This window comes from Trichechus manatus, unplaced genomic scaffold (genome assembly GCF_000243295.1).
Source record: "Trichechus manatus latirostris isolate Lorelei unplaced genomic scaffold, TriManLat1.0 scaffold00058, whole genome shotgun sequence".
Taxonomy (NCBI): Eukaryota; Metazoa; Chordata; class Mammalia; order Sirenia; family Trichechidae; genus Trichechus; species Trichechus manatus.
In genome coordinates this window covers 14,991,712-15,005,496 of record NW_004443994.1, presented here as the reverse complement: position 1 = coordinate 15,005,496, position 13,785 = coordinate 14,991,712, and positions in this window count along the sequence as shown.

The window sequence follows — 13,785 nt, the reverse complement described above, 5'->3', positions numbered from 1 at the left end:
AAAATATTTAATAAAGCAAAAGAATGAAAAACATAAAATCTGGGATAGAAGTTATTTCTGGGGAAGAGAGGATAGGATAGGGAAGGAACACCCAGGTAGATGTAATACATTTGTTCATATTCTAGTTGTGTTGACATATGTTCATGTTATTATTCTGCATCATAACCTATTTCTATTTTTACATACATTCTTTTGTATGCTTCAAATTAAAATAAAGCATTTTAAAATCTAGTTTTCTCATTTTAAAATAATAACCAGCTGCAGAAAGGCTGATTAAGTTCACCCTCCAAATCCTTTTCTTCAGTCAAAAGCAATCAATACCATTTCATTTTTTCTGCTTCTCACAGAATCAACCTCATTCTCTTATCATCCTCCTTATAATATAAGCCATAAAAATGGAAGTTGTGTTCAAGTAAGATTAAGTGTTTTGGGAGGATTACTTTCTAAATTTTTCTTATTACTTTACTATTAACGTATCCCAGAACCCAGTGAGTTATTTGAATAGAGATATTCTTGCTGACTCTTTTTAAGCGCACAGTCAAAGCAATCATGCCTAGCAATTTATTTCCCGTATGTATAATTTATTTTATCACTTTATTTAGTACATGGCATTTATTTTTATCTTTCAGGGATTACATAGCTAATTTGTGAAAATCACCTTGAATTATATGCCTATCTCCAAAGAGACTAAGAATTTCATTCAAATTAAAGTACATCTACCTGACAACTAACTCTCTGATCAATATAGAGCAGAGAGCATCTGGAATCTTACGTTCTAGTCCTGATTCCACCACTGAAAAGTAGCGTATTCTTATTCAAGTTAAATTCATTCAAATTAAGCTCATACTCATAAAATCCCAGTATTTTCGTCTATAAAATAAAAGGTGGTATAATCCTCCCTGAGATAAAATACTTAATTCAGTTTCTAAAATAATATGAATTACTTAATGAGATTTTATAAAAATGAAATGGAGTAATCTTTATAAGGCACAAGGCTTAGTGCTCAACACATAGAAATTATCAATGGTATTGATGTTAAATATTTGGGATATTAACTAAAATCTTATTCCAACTGCATTCCCTGTACTACCATATATCCATTACTATGCCCCGTTCTTCATTTAAGCATCTTCTTAAGAAGAAAAATCTTCTCAGGGAGAAAGCAGACATTGCATAAACAATCTTATTGAATTGCTGAATGGTGTTTAAACCTATACATTTGAAAACAATGTATTTGAATTATTTTGAATTCTAAAAGTTTAACCTGATATGTTAAGAGACAAAGTGCAAAATTACATGCACACACACACACATACACACACACATGGTAGAGTGAGTACAAATATATGATAATGTAAAAGTTAGTTTTCTTTCTGAAAGAAAGCATGTAGTTAGTGGGATGTATGAGAAAAGGAAAGAATTGGTAGAGGAGAACAAGTTCATGAGGTACCTACAACAGGGGATGTCTCTTTGAGAGTCCCAAGCTCTGGCTTTCTTGCCCTTGGTTAAACTGGGGTAGAAAGAGGAAACTAGAAACCCCAATTTAGTTTGTGACCTGAGAGCAGAAAAAACATGTGCCTTGTTTTATCAATATTATGATTGTCATTATTGTCTTCATTGCTGTTGTTGTCATAGAGCCCTTTTAGCCCATATGCCTTGACCAATTTTAACTCAAAACTCAGTTATTTAGAATCATACAGAATCTACTTCTGCTTGGCATATAGAAATCTTCAAAGAATATCACTCCCACACTAATAATGAGAAAAAAATCAAGAAACTACAGAAGCATAATTTTTGAGCCCATCAAAGAGTAAGGGTGCCAAGGCAACCAGAAATCCTGAATTCCAAAGAGAGACGAGCTTCTCCAAGAAGAGACAGGACACAAGAACTGCCTCATCTATGGCAGAGCACAGGAGAAAGAAGCAGCCAACATATAAGTGGTTACAAATAAATCACCTAAATTTTAAAAAATTGTTAAATGTCACCTTTCAGCTAACATCTCAGTCTGGAATAACCAGGGGCCCTAGACGCAAGGAGAATTTATGCTCATTCATAAGTTTTTTCCCAATGGCCTCCATCAGGGGCTGATTAGAAAGATTGGGGGCAGAGCAGGATAGGGAGAAAGCATTTCTTGGTAGTGCAGACCAGCAAGAAATGATTGGAGGCTGTTGGGAAACAGTCACAAAGTCACACTTGCTTCCTCAGAACTTCCCTTTCTTATGAAGAAAAGTCTTAAACTTCTGAGGGAAGGGCAGCAAATCCTGTCATCCTTAAGATGACAAAGAGACAATGATCCATTACAGCTAGGAGAATAAAAGAAGAGAAATATTTTTTCTCTGTGGAAAAGGAAGGCAACAATCTTGGGCCTCACATCATATACTGATACAAGCAGATGTCTATTAATTCTGAGGAAGGATGGGAAAATTCTGCCCAGAGCCAAACACAGATACAAGGCAGAGTTTGGCTGCCATGGGGTGGATGGTCAGGAATGCTAAAAGTGTGCCACCCCCAATGCCCAGGTGCAAAATACCTGCCTAAGTCTGAGGTTGGCCCAGGACAACAGTCAACTCTTCCACCTCTATTATGAACCTAACACTGAATAACAAGAAGCAGCCAGTCTGCTGTTGGAGGAGGAATAAGAGCATGGAGAGAGACTCCCTTTATGGCACAAGTATGAGAGAATGACTGAAAGCTGAATGTGGGGGACAATTACTGAGAAAAAATATCCCCTCTCCTCCCAGCACCAGCACCCACCCTAAGTACAAGGTAGTAGCACCCCACTGATAAAGGAACTTGATACTGTGGTCCACTGAATATAAAGATAGCAAGAATAAAACCCAAATCTAGTCTAACTACTGAATAGATTTTTTTCAATCTCCCAAACTAAAGGCCTAACAGATGTGCATATGTCTTGCAAAAATATTATTGAACTCCAAAACTACTGTTATACACATGATTTCTGAAACTCAATTAAAAAAAAAAAGTTACACAAAAAAAGTAAGGAGGAAAAATCATGGCCAAGAGATAAAGCAAACAAAAGAATTAGACTCAGAGATGACCCAGATGTTGAAATGGTGAGACAGTAACTTTAAAATAACAGTGATTAATATGTTGAATAATCTTGTGGAAAAGATGGGCAACATGAATAACTAGATAGGGAGTTCCAGCATGTAAATGGAAAACATAAGAAAGATCAAATGGAAAGGCAAAAATAAACGACATAATATCCAAGATGAAGTATTCTTTAGCTGCTTCATCAATATATCTGACAAATATGACAAATATAAAGAATAAGTATACTTTAAAATAGATTAATAGAAATTATCCAAATTTAAACATAGAGAGAAAAAACAATTAAAAGGAGAAAGAGAGAGTATTTAAAAACTCTGGGACAATATTGAATGATTTAGCATATGTAAAATTGGAGTCCTAGGAGGAAAAGAGAGAAAGTGGTGGAAAAATTATCTGAAGAAATGTGACCAAATTTTCCCCAAAATAATTAAAGACATCAAACCATAGTTGTAATAATCCCCAAAAACCCAAGCAGGATTAATATCTTTACCATGCAAGTCAGAGGTCAATGGGGTAACATCTTTAAAGTACTGAAAAACAAAAACCTGTCAACCCAGAATTCGCTTCCCAAAAAAATACCTTTCAAAAATGAAGGCGCAATAAAGACTTGTTCCCCCATAAGAATACAACCTGAGGGAATTCATTGCCAACACAACTTCAGTACAAAAATTGTTAGAGGGAAGTCTAAACACTCCAGTTAAAAAGCAGAGATTTTCAGATTGGATAATAAAGAGAAATCCAATTATAAGTTATTTAAAAGAAAATTACTTTAAATATAAAGGCAAGGATAAGTAAAAAGTAAAAGGATAAAAAAATAATGTAAATACTAATTTAAAAAAACTGGAATGGCCATATTACTATCAGACAATCTAAATTTAATAACATGGAATATTTCTAGGAACAAAAAGGAACATTACATAATGATAAAGAGGTCAGTCCACCAAGAAGACAAATCATTCTTAAATGTCGCAGGATAAAAAGTCAACACACACAATCATGGTATGTTTATATATAAATCAATTAGAAATGGTACTTTTAGAGAGAACCATAAATATAATGGCATGAAAATTAAGTACTTAGGAACAAATGTGACAAAAGTGCAAGAATTATATCATGAAAACTACAAAATATTGACTAGAGAAATCTAAGACCTAAATAAATAGATAGATATCATGTTCATGTATCAGAAAATTCAATATTCTTAAGATTGTAGTTCTCTCTGATTTGGTCAGTAGATTCACTGAAATTCCAAACAAGATCCTAAACAGATATTTTTTGTAGAAATCCCCAAACTTGGATTGGAAAAAAGAAGGAAAAAAGCACCTAGAATAACAGAAGTAATTTAAAAAATAAAAATAAAAAAGATGGAGGACTTGGAAGAAAACAAACTCGTTGCCATCAAATTGATACCAACTCACAGTGACCCTTTAGGACAGACTAGAACTGCCCCATAAGGTTTCCAAGGCTGTAATCTTTACGGAGGAGCCCTGGTGGCACAGTAGCTAGGTGTTCAGCTGCTAACTAATATGTCAGCAGTTCAAATCCACCAGCCACTTCTTGGAAACCACATAGGGCAGTTCTACTCTGTCTTATAGGGTCACTATGAGTTGGAATCAACTTGACGACAATAGGTTTGGTTTGGTTTTTTGGTTTAATCTTTATGGAAGCAGACTGCCACATCTTTCTCCCGAAGAGGGGTTGGTGGGTTCCAACCTCCAACTTTTCGGTTAGCAGCCAAGCAGACAATGGAACGGAGTGGAAAATTCAGAAATAGAACCACGTATGTATTAGCCACTGATTTTCAACCAAGTTGCCGAGGTAATACAATGGATAAAAAATAGTTTTTTCAACAAGTTGTGCTAAAACAATTGAACACGCTTTTTAAAAAAAACTTAGAATCATTCCTCACACCATATTCACAGATGAACTCGAACTGGGTCATAGATTTCAATGTAAAATCCAAAACTTTAAAAATAAAACATAAGAGAAAATCTCTGTGATCTTGGATTAGTCAAAGATAGGATGGGAAAAATCACAATCCATAAAAAAATTGATAAATTGGACATCATCAAAATTAAAAACTTCCATTCTTCAGAAGACATTGTTACAAAAATGAAAAAGAAAACTATATACTAGGAGAAAACGTTTATAAAACACATATCTGATAAAGAACTTGTATCCAGAATGCATAAAGAATTTTCATAACTTACTAATAAGAAGAAAACAAACAGCCCAAATTAAAAAGTAAGCAAAAGATTTGAACAGACACTTTCTAGATATACTGATGACATATGACCCTGTGAAAAAGTGATCAACATCATTAGTCATTGTGGAAATGCAAATTAAATCTACAGAGGTATCCCAATATATCTATTAGTTAAAATAAAAAGCTGACAATACCAGGTACAGTTGAATAACCAGAACTGTCATACATCCCTACTAGGAATGCAAAATGATACAGCAATTTGGGCAGTTGCTTATAAATTTTGAAATACAGTTATCATATAACTCAACCCTTCTACTAGGTATTTATCCAAAAGAAAAGACAATTTATGAACATACAAAGACTTGTATGCAAATATTTATAGAACATAAAGTCACAAACTGTACTAGCAGAAATGACCAGAAGTGGACTCAGTTTAATGTTCATGGTCACTTAATCAATCTCTTGTAAATTCTATTGTTCTAGCCAGGATAAAAATACTAAATAATATTGGGCCTTGGATTATCTGCTAAGGAAATTGACTCTTTAAGGTAACAATTGCAATCATTTTTTGTAAGTTTTTCCATAAAACTTTCAGTTGGGTGTAAAGCCTTTCAACTCAAGCATGTTAAACCGACTGAATTCCCTTAATAAATAAAAAAATATAGGGAACCCGTTATCTTTGAGAAGCTATAGATGGTATCATACAGGGACATATTGCTCAAGAAAAGAAGTGGATCAGAAAAAGAAGACAGAAATTTACTTTAAATTAGTTTAAAATAATTTATTATTGTATTAGAAGTAAGTAGAAATTAGTAGAAAATAAGTAGAGGATACCTTAAATAATAAAAATGAACACTTCTTAAAAGTAATAATCATAATCATTTTAATGTTTATTCCATAATAATTTTTCAAAAAAAATATTTATGAATGAGTGAGTGCAATCTAGAAGAGTGTTCTTTTTTCAAATGTAGTTAAAATATGTGTAGGTGCATGCAAAGCATAGTGATTAGGCCTTGATTTAAGGGTTTCCTGTAATATTACTTGAGGAGAATCCCTCATCCTCTTTTGCTCCATTTACCATGTCCCAGTTTCTGTTGGATTTGACACTAAGAAATTGCACCTAACTGCACAGTGTGCAAAGTGAGCGTTTGTTTCTTTTTCTTCTGGTGACTGTGATTGTACCACGCAAAAGAAACATTAGCTGACTGCCCTTTTTCTATGGTCTAAACTAGAGCTAGTCTTGAGAAGAAAGTAGCTGCTTTCTCCCCCTTGGCTTCCAATATAGCTGCCCTCTAGCTCTAGAATTGAACTGCCCAATATGGTAGCCACTAGCCATATACATGGCTGTTTAAATTTAAATTAATTACAGTTAAATAAAACTAAAACTTCAGTTTTTCAGTTGTACTAGGCTCATGCCAAGTACTTGATAGCCACAGGTGGCTAGTGGCTACTATACTGGACAGTGTAGGCTACGGAACTTTTCCATCATCTCAGAAAATTCTATTACTCAACACTGATCTAAAGCCAATAAACCCCCCTCCCCATCTAAATGTACCCATTGCTGTCCAGTCGATTCTGACTCACAGCGACCCTATAGGACAGAGTAGAATTGCCCCTGTGGGATTTCCAAGGCTGTAAATCTTTATGGGAGCTGATTGCCTCATCTTCCCCCACCTGCATCTCCCCGGCAGAGGCTAGTGTGTTCAGGTTAGCAGTAGAGCACTTTAACCACTTTGCCACAAAGGCTCCTTCATCTAAATGTACCTACTTAAAATAACAACATTCTTTCTCAACTGTTACCGCTCTCCCCATTCTTACTTCTATAATACCTTTAGTTTTGCATTAATATATTCACCGTGATATTTGACCTGGGGAAGTCAAGTGTCTGTCTGAGGAGATGTCTCTATACCTTCAAAGTTTTCCCCATCTGTAATGAATTTAAGCAGCCCTGGTGGTGCAGCGATTAACGTGCTGATTGAAAGGTCGGCAGTTCGAACCCACCGAGCACTCCTCTGGAGAAGGATGTGGAAGTCTGCTTCTGTAAAGATCACCCAGCCTTGGAAACCCTATGGGGCAGTTCTACTTGGTCCTATAGGGTCGCTATGAGTCAGAATCGGCTCCATGGCAATGGACTTGGTTTGGGTAATGGATTTAGTTAGCACTGAATCATGACAGCCTTTCTTAAGGGGGTTCTTTACTCTCTCCCTGCTCTGTTACTTCCCAGAGCTCCACTCTAATAAAATTATTATATTAAATGAGATGGGACCCTACAACGTTATGGAATGCAACAAACAAAATTAGTTTCAATTGCCCTACATAAAAGCAGCATCTAATGGGTTGAATACTGGATGAGTCTTTGAGTAGAGAAATGATAAATGGTTCTATTTTAAGTTCAAGTTTAGTGTCTCATAGACTGCCAAGGAGTTCTTTGTTGGGTTTGGTTTTATTTAACAACTTTATTAATGATCTGGAAAGAGGAGTAAACAAGTTCTTAATGAAACTCATTGACGAGGCTGACTGGGAAGTGTTACAAATGCAACTGATGAAAAAGAAATTACCTAATGAGATGTGTGAGGCAGTGAACTATTGACAAAATCACCCCAAATTATATTCCACTTGTTAAAAATTAATGCTTAGTACTAAAGATGTCTAATTCAAAACAATAGCACACGATGCAGACATAAGGACAAGAATTTTTGGCCTTGGCAATATTACATCGTATAATATGCTTACAAAAGGAAACAGTGGATTCCATTCCTTTTGATTGAATTTGTATTATTTTCAGTATGTTGTTGTTGTTGTTGGGTGCCGTCAAGTCGATTTCCAACTCATAGCAATACGTATGACAGAGTAAAACTGCTCCATAGGGCTTTCTAGGCTGTAGTGTTTACAGGAGCAGATCTCCAGGTTTTTTACCTGTGAAGCCACTGGGGGGTTCGAACCGACAACCTTTTGGTTAGCTGCCAAGTGCTTAACCATTTTTTTTTTTTACTATGGCATGATCATCTCGAGATGTCTGATTAATCAATAAGTAGTAAGTTATAATTTTGATGTTTTTTCATTAAAGTGATCTGCAGGTTATGTCTTTTTCAAATATATGTGCAAAATGTAAATATAAATAGAAGCAGTGTCTATTCAATTCATATTCCTTTATGATGAACTCTAGCATATGTTAAGAATATATATTTGGTTATAATCTTTACAAACTGTCCACTCACACACAAATTGCAGGTGAATGATGGTGAAGAACAGCAACAAAAAAAAAACTACTGCCACATTTATATTATCATTATAAATAAGAGACGTTTGAATGTTATGCAACCTACATTATTAGCCCCCACCCCTTCAAGTGTTACCTTGCTCTAATACCTTTTGGAAAGTGGAAATAATCAGTCTGCCACTGAATATTTCACCAATCAGTACTACCTTTGCTTTTCTTTCTTTCTTTCTTTTTTTATTGTGCTTTAGGTAAAACTTTACATAGCAAATTAGTTTCTCATTCAACAATTTTGCGACGTTGGTTGCAATCCCTGCAATGTGTCAACGCTCTCCCCTTCCACACTGCAATTCCCCTTTTCCATCCATCCATTTTTCCTGTCACTTCCTGCCTTCTCGTCTTTGCTTTTTGGCAGGTGTTGCCGTTTTAGTCTTTTATACATGATTGAACTAAGAAGAACCTTCCTCACGTGTTACTGACTCATAGTGACCCTATAGGAGAGTAGAACTGCCCTATAGGGTTTCCAAGGAGCAGATGGTGGATTCAAATTGCTGACCTTTTGGCTAGCAGCCGAGCTCTTAACCACTACACCACCAGGACTCCTGTTTGTCTTATAGACCTGTCTAACCTTTGGCTAAAGGGTGAATTTCAGGAGTGGTTTCAGTGCTGAGTTAAAAGATTCCGGGGACCATAGTCTTGGGAGTTCTTCCAGTCTCAGTCAGACTATTAAGTCTGGTGTTTTGTGTGTGTGTATGAATTTGAGTTTTGTTCTACATTTTTCTACTGCTCTGTCCAGGACCTTCTGTTGTGATCTCTGTCAGATCAGTTGATGGTGGTAGCCAGGCACTATCTAGTTCCTCTGGGCTCAGGCTGGTAGAGGCTGTGGTACTTCTGGTCTATGAGTCCTTTGGACTAATCTTTCCTTTGTGTCTTTGGTTTTCTTCATTCTCCATTGCTCCAGACAGGATGGGACCAGTAGATGTGTCTTAGATGGCCGCTTGCAGCTTTTAAGACCCAGATGCTACTCATCAAAGTTGGATATTGAATATTTTCTTTACGAACTTTGCTATGCCAATTGATCTAGATGACCCCTGTGACCATGGTCCCCAGCCCACAGCCCCAGTAACTCAGTTCCTCAGGATGTTGGATGTGTGTATGAAGCTTCTATGACTTTGCCTTGGTCAAGTTGTGCTGATTTCCCCTATGTTGTATAGTGTCTTTCCCTTCATCAAAGTTAACACTTCTCTACTATCTAGTTAATGATTTCCCCTTCCCAACCCTGCCCTCCCTCTTAACCATCAAACATTGTTTCTTTCTGTGTGTGAACCTTTTCTTGAGTTTTTATAATAGTGGTCTCATACAGTATTTGTCCTTTTGTGATTGACTTATTTCACTCAGCATAACACCTTCCAGATTGTGAGATGTTTCAAGGATTCATCATTGTTCTTTATCACTGCATAGTATTCCACTGTGTGTATGTACCATAATTCAATTATCCATTCATCCATTAATGAGCACTTACGTTGTTTCCATCTTTTTGTTATTGTGAATAACGCTTCAGTGAACATGGGTGTACATGTGTCTATTCATGTGACAGCTCTTATTTCTCTAGGATACATTCCCAGAAGTGGGATTTCTGGATCATATGGTATTTCTATTTCTACATTTTTGAGGAAGTGTCATACCATTTTACATTCCCACCAGCAGTACATAAGAGCTCCAATCTCCCCACAACCTCTCCAATAATTGTTATTTTCTGGGTTTTTTATTTTTTATTTTTTGGTGCCAGTATTGTTGGAATCTATCCTGCAGTACAACCCTGTCGGTGATAGGGTAATAACCATACGCCTACAAGGAAGACCAGTTAATACAACTATTATTAAAATTTATGCACAAATTGCTAAGGCAAAAGATGAAGAAATTGAAGATTTTTACCAACTTCTGCAGTCTGAAATTGATAAAGCATGTAATCAAGATGCATTGATAATTAATGGTGATTGGGATGCAAGAGTTGGAAACAAATAAGAAGGATTGTTGGTGACTATACATGTGGACCTTGCTGAATGGACTAAACAGGAACCAAATCTATGGAAAGAGACAATTGAAAAGTTCAATATCATCACTCAGAATAAGGACAGGGGCTGACTGTGGAACAGACCATCATTTGCTCATATGCAAGTTCAAGTTGAAGAAAATTAGAACAAGTCCACAAGAGCCAAAGTATAAACTGTAGTATATCCCACTAAATTTAGAGACCGTCTCAAGAATACATTTCATGCATTGAATACTAATGACCAAAGACCAGCCAAGTTGTGGAATGACATCATACATGAAAAAAGCAAGCGGTCTTTAAAAAGACAGAAAAGAAAGCAAAGACCAAAATGGATGTCAGGAGAGACTCTGAAAGTTGCTAAAAATATAACTAAAGTAACTAAAGCAAAAGGAAGAAATGATGAAGTAAAAGAGTTGAACAGAAGATTTCAATGAGTGCCTCGAGAAGACAAAGTAAAGTATTATAATGAAATGTGCAAAGACCTATAGATAGAAAATCAAAAGAGAAGAACATGCTTGGCATTTCTCAAGCTGAAAGCAATGAAGAAAAAATTCAAACCTCAAGTTGCAATATTGAAGGATTCTATGGGGAAAATATTAAACAACACAAAAACATCAAAAGTAGATGGAAAGAATACACAGAGTCACTGTACCAAAAAGAAATTGTGTACTAAAAAGAAACCTGGCCAATCAAGTAGAAGAAATCCATATTTGTATCCATTTTAAAGAAAGGTGATCTAACAGAATGTGGAAATTATTGAACAATATCATTAATATCACACACAAGTAAAATTTTACTGAAGGTCATTGAAAAGCAGTTGTAGCAGTACATCAACAGGGAACTGCCAGAAACTCAAGATGGATTCAGAAGAGGACATGGAACAAGGGATATCATTGCTAATATCAGATGGATCTTGGCTGAAAACAGAGGATACTCGAAAGATGTTTACCTGTGTTTTCTTTACTAAACAGAAGCATTCGACTGTATGGATCATAACAAATTATGGATAACATTACAAAGAATGGGAATTCCAGAACACTTAACTGTGCTCATGAGAAGCCTGTACTTTGACCAAGAGGTAGTTGCTTGAACAGAACAAGGGGATATTGCATGGTTTAAAGTCAGGAAAGTGGTGTGTCAGGGTTGTATCCTTTCACCATACTTATTCAACCTGTATCCTGAGCAGATAATCAGAGAAGCTGGACTACATGAAGAATGCAGCATCAGGATTGGAGGAAGACTCATTAGCAACCTGTAATCTGCAGATGACACAACCTTGCTTGCTGAAAGGGAAGAGTTCTTGAAGCACTTACTGATGAAGATCAAAGGCCCCAGCCTTCAGTGTGGATTACACCTCAACATAAAGAAAACAAAAATCCTCACAACTGTACCAATAAGCAACATCATGATAAACAGAGAAAAGATTGAAGTTGTCAAGGATTTCGTTTTACATGGATCCACAATCAACACCCATGGAAGCAGCAGTCAGGAAATCAAAGGACACATTTCAGTTGGACAAACCTGCTGCAAAAGACCTCTTTAAAGTGTTAAATAGCAAAGATGTCACCTTGAAGACTAAGGTGCACCTGACCCAAGCCATGGTGTTTTCAATCGCCTCGTTTGCATGTGAAAGCTGGACAACGAATAAAGAAGACCAAAGAAGAATTCATGCCCTTGAACTATGGTGTTGGCATAGAATATAGACTGCCAGAAGAATGAAGAAAGTCTGTCTTGGAAGAAGTACAGCCAGAATGCTCATTGGAAGCAAGAATGTGGAAACTTCATCACACATACTTTGGACATGTTATCAGGAGGGACCAGTCCCTGGAGATGGACATAATGCCTTGTAAAGCAGACGGTCAGTGAAAAAGAGAAAGTCCCTCAATGAGATGGATTGACACAGTGGCTGCAACAGTGGGCTCAAGTAAAACAACGATTGTGAGGATAGTGCAGGTCCGAGTGGTGTTCCATTCTGTTGTACGTAGGGTAGCTATGAGTCGGAACCAACTCTACATCACCTAACAATGGCAACAATGTCAGGGTGAGATGGTTGTTTTTAAGGACGGTGTTATTCATTTTCCATGTATTTGATTTTTTATCCTTGCTCTTCTTGTTATTGACTTCTACTTTTATAGTGTTGTGATCAGAGTGAATGCTTTGTATTATTTCAATATTTTTGAGTTTATTGAGGGTTGCTTTGTTGACAAAATATGGTCTATTCTGGAGAACGTTCCATGTGTGTTGGAAATAAGAGTATATACTTTGTTGCTGTTGGGCGTAGTGTTTTATATTTGTCTATGAGGTCCAGTTGGTCAATTTCTGCCTTTAGATCTTCTGTTTCTCTGTTGAGTTCCTTTGTAGATGTTTTGTCCTGTACTGAGAGTGGTGTCTTGATGTCTTCTACTATTATTGTGGAACTGTCTATTTCTGTGTTGAGTGCTGTTAGAGTTTGTTTTCTGTATTTTGGGGCCCTGTCATTGGATGCATAGATTTTTATTAAAGTTATGTTTTCTTGATGGATTGTCCTTTTAATTATTGTGTAATGTCCTTCCTTGTCTTTTATTATTGATTTTGCCTTAAGGTCAATTTTATCTGAGATTAGTATTGCCACTCCTGCCTTTTTATGGTTGCCATTTGCTTGATATATTTTGTTTCATTCTTTGATTTTTTTTCTTTTTTTTTTTTTTTTTTTACTGTACTTTAGGTGAAGATTTACAGAACAGTTTCTCATTAAACAGTCAGTACACATATTGTTTTATGATACTGTTAACAACCCCATGACATGTCAACACTCTCCCTTCTCAACCTTGGAGGACCTTTTTTTTTATTTTGGTGAAAATGTACATAGCCAACATTTCAAAAATTTCTACATGTACAGTTCAGTGACATCAATTACATTCTTCCAGTTGTGCTGCTATTCTCACTATCCTTTTCCAAATTATTCCGTCACCGTTGTCTTCAACTCACTGTCCCCTAGACTTCCCATTAAAACTTTTGACTTGCTGTTGTCAATTTGATCTCACATAGATAATTCTTTTTTTTTTTTTTGTACTTTAGATGAAGGTTTACTGAACAAATAGTTTTTGATTAAATAGTTAGTACACATATTGCCCTGTGAGAATGGTTAACAACCCCACCACATGTCAACACTGTCCTTACTCAACCTTGAGTTCCCTATCACCAGCTTTCCTATTCCCTCCTGCCTTCTAGTCCTTGTCCCTAAAACTGCTGTGCCTC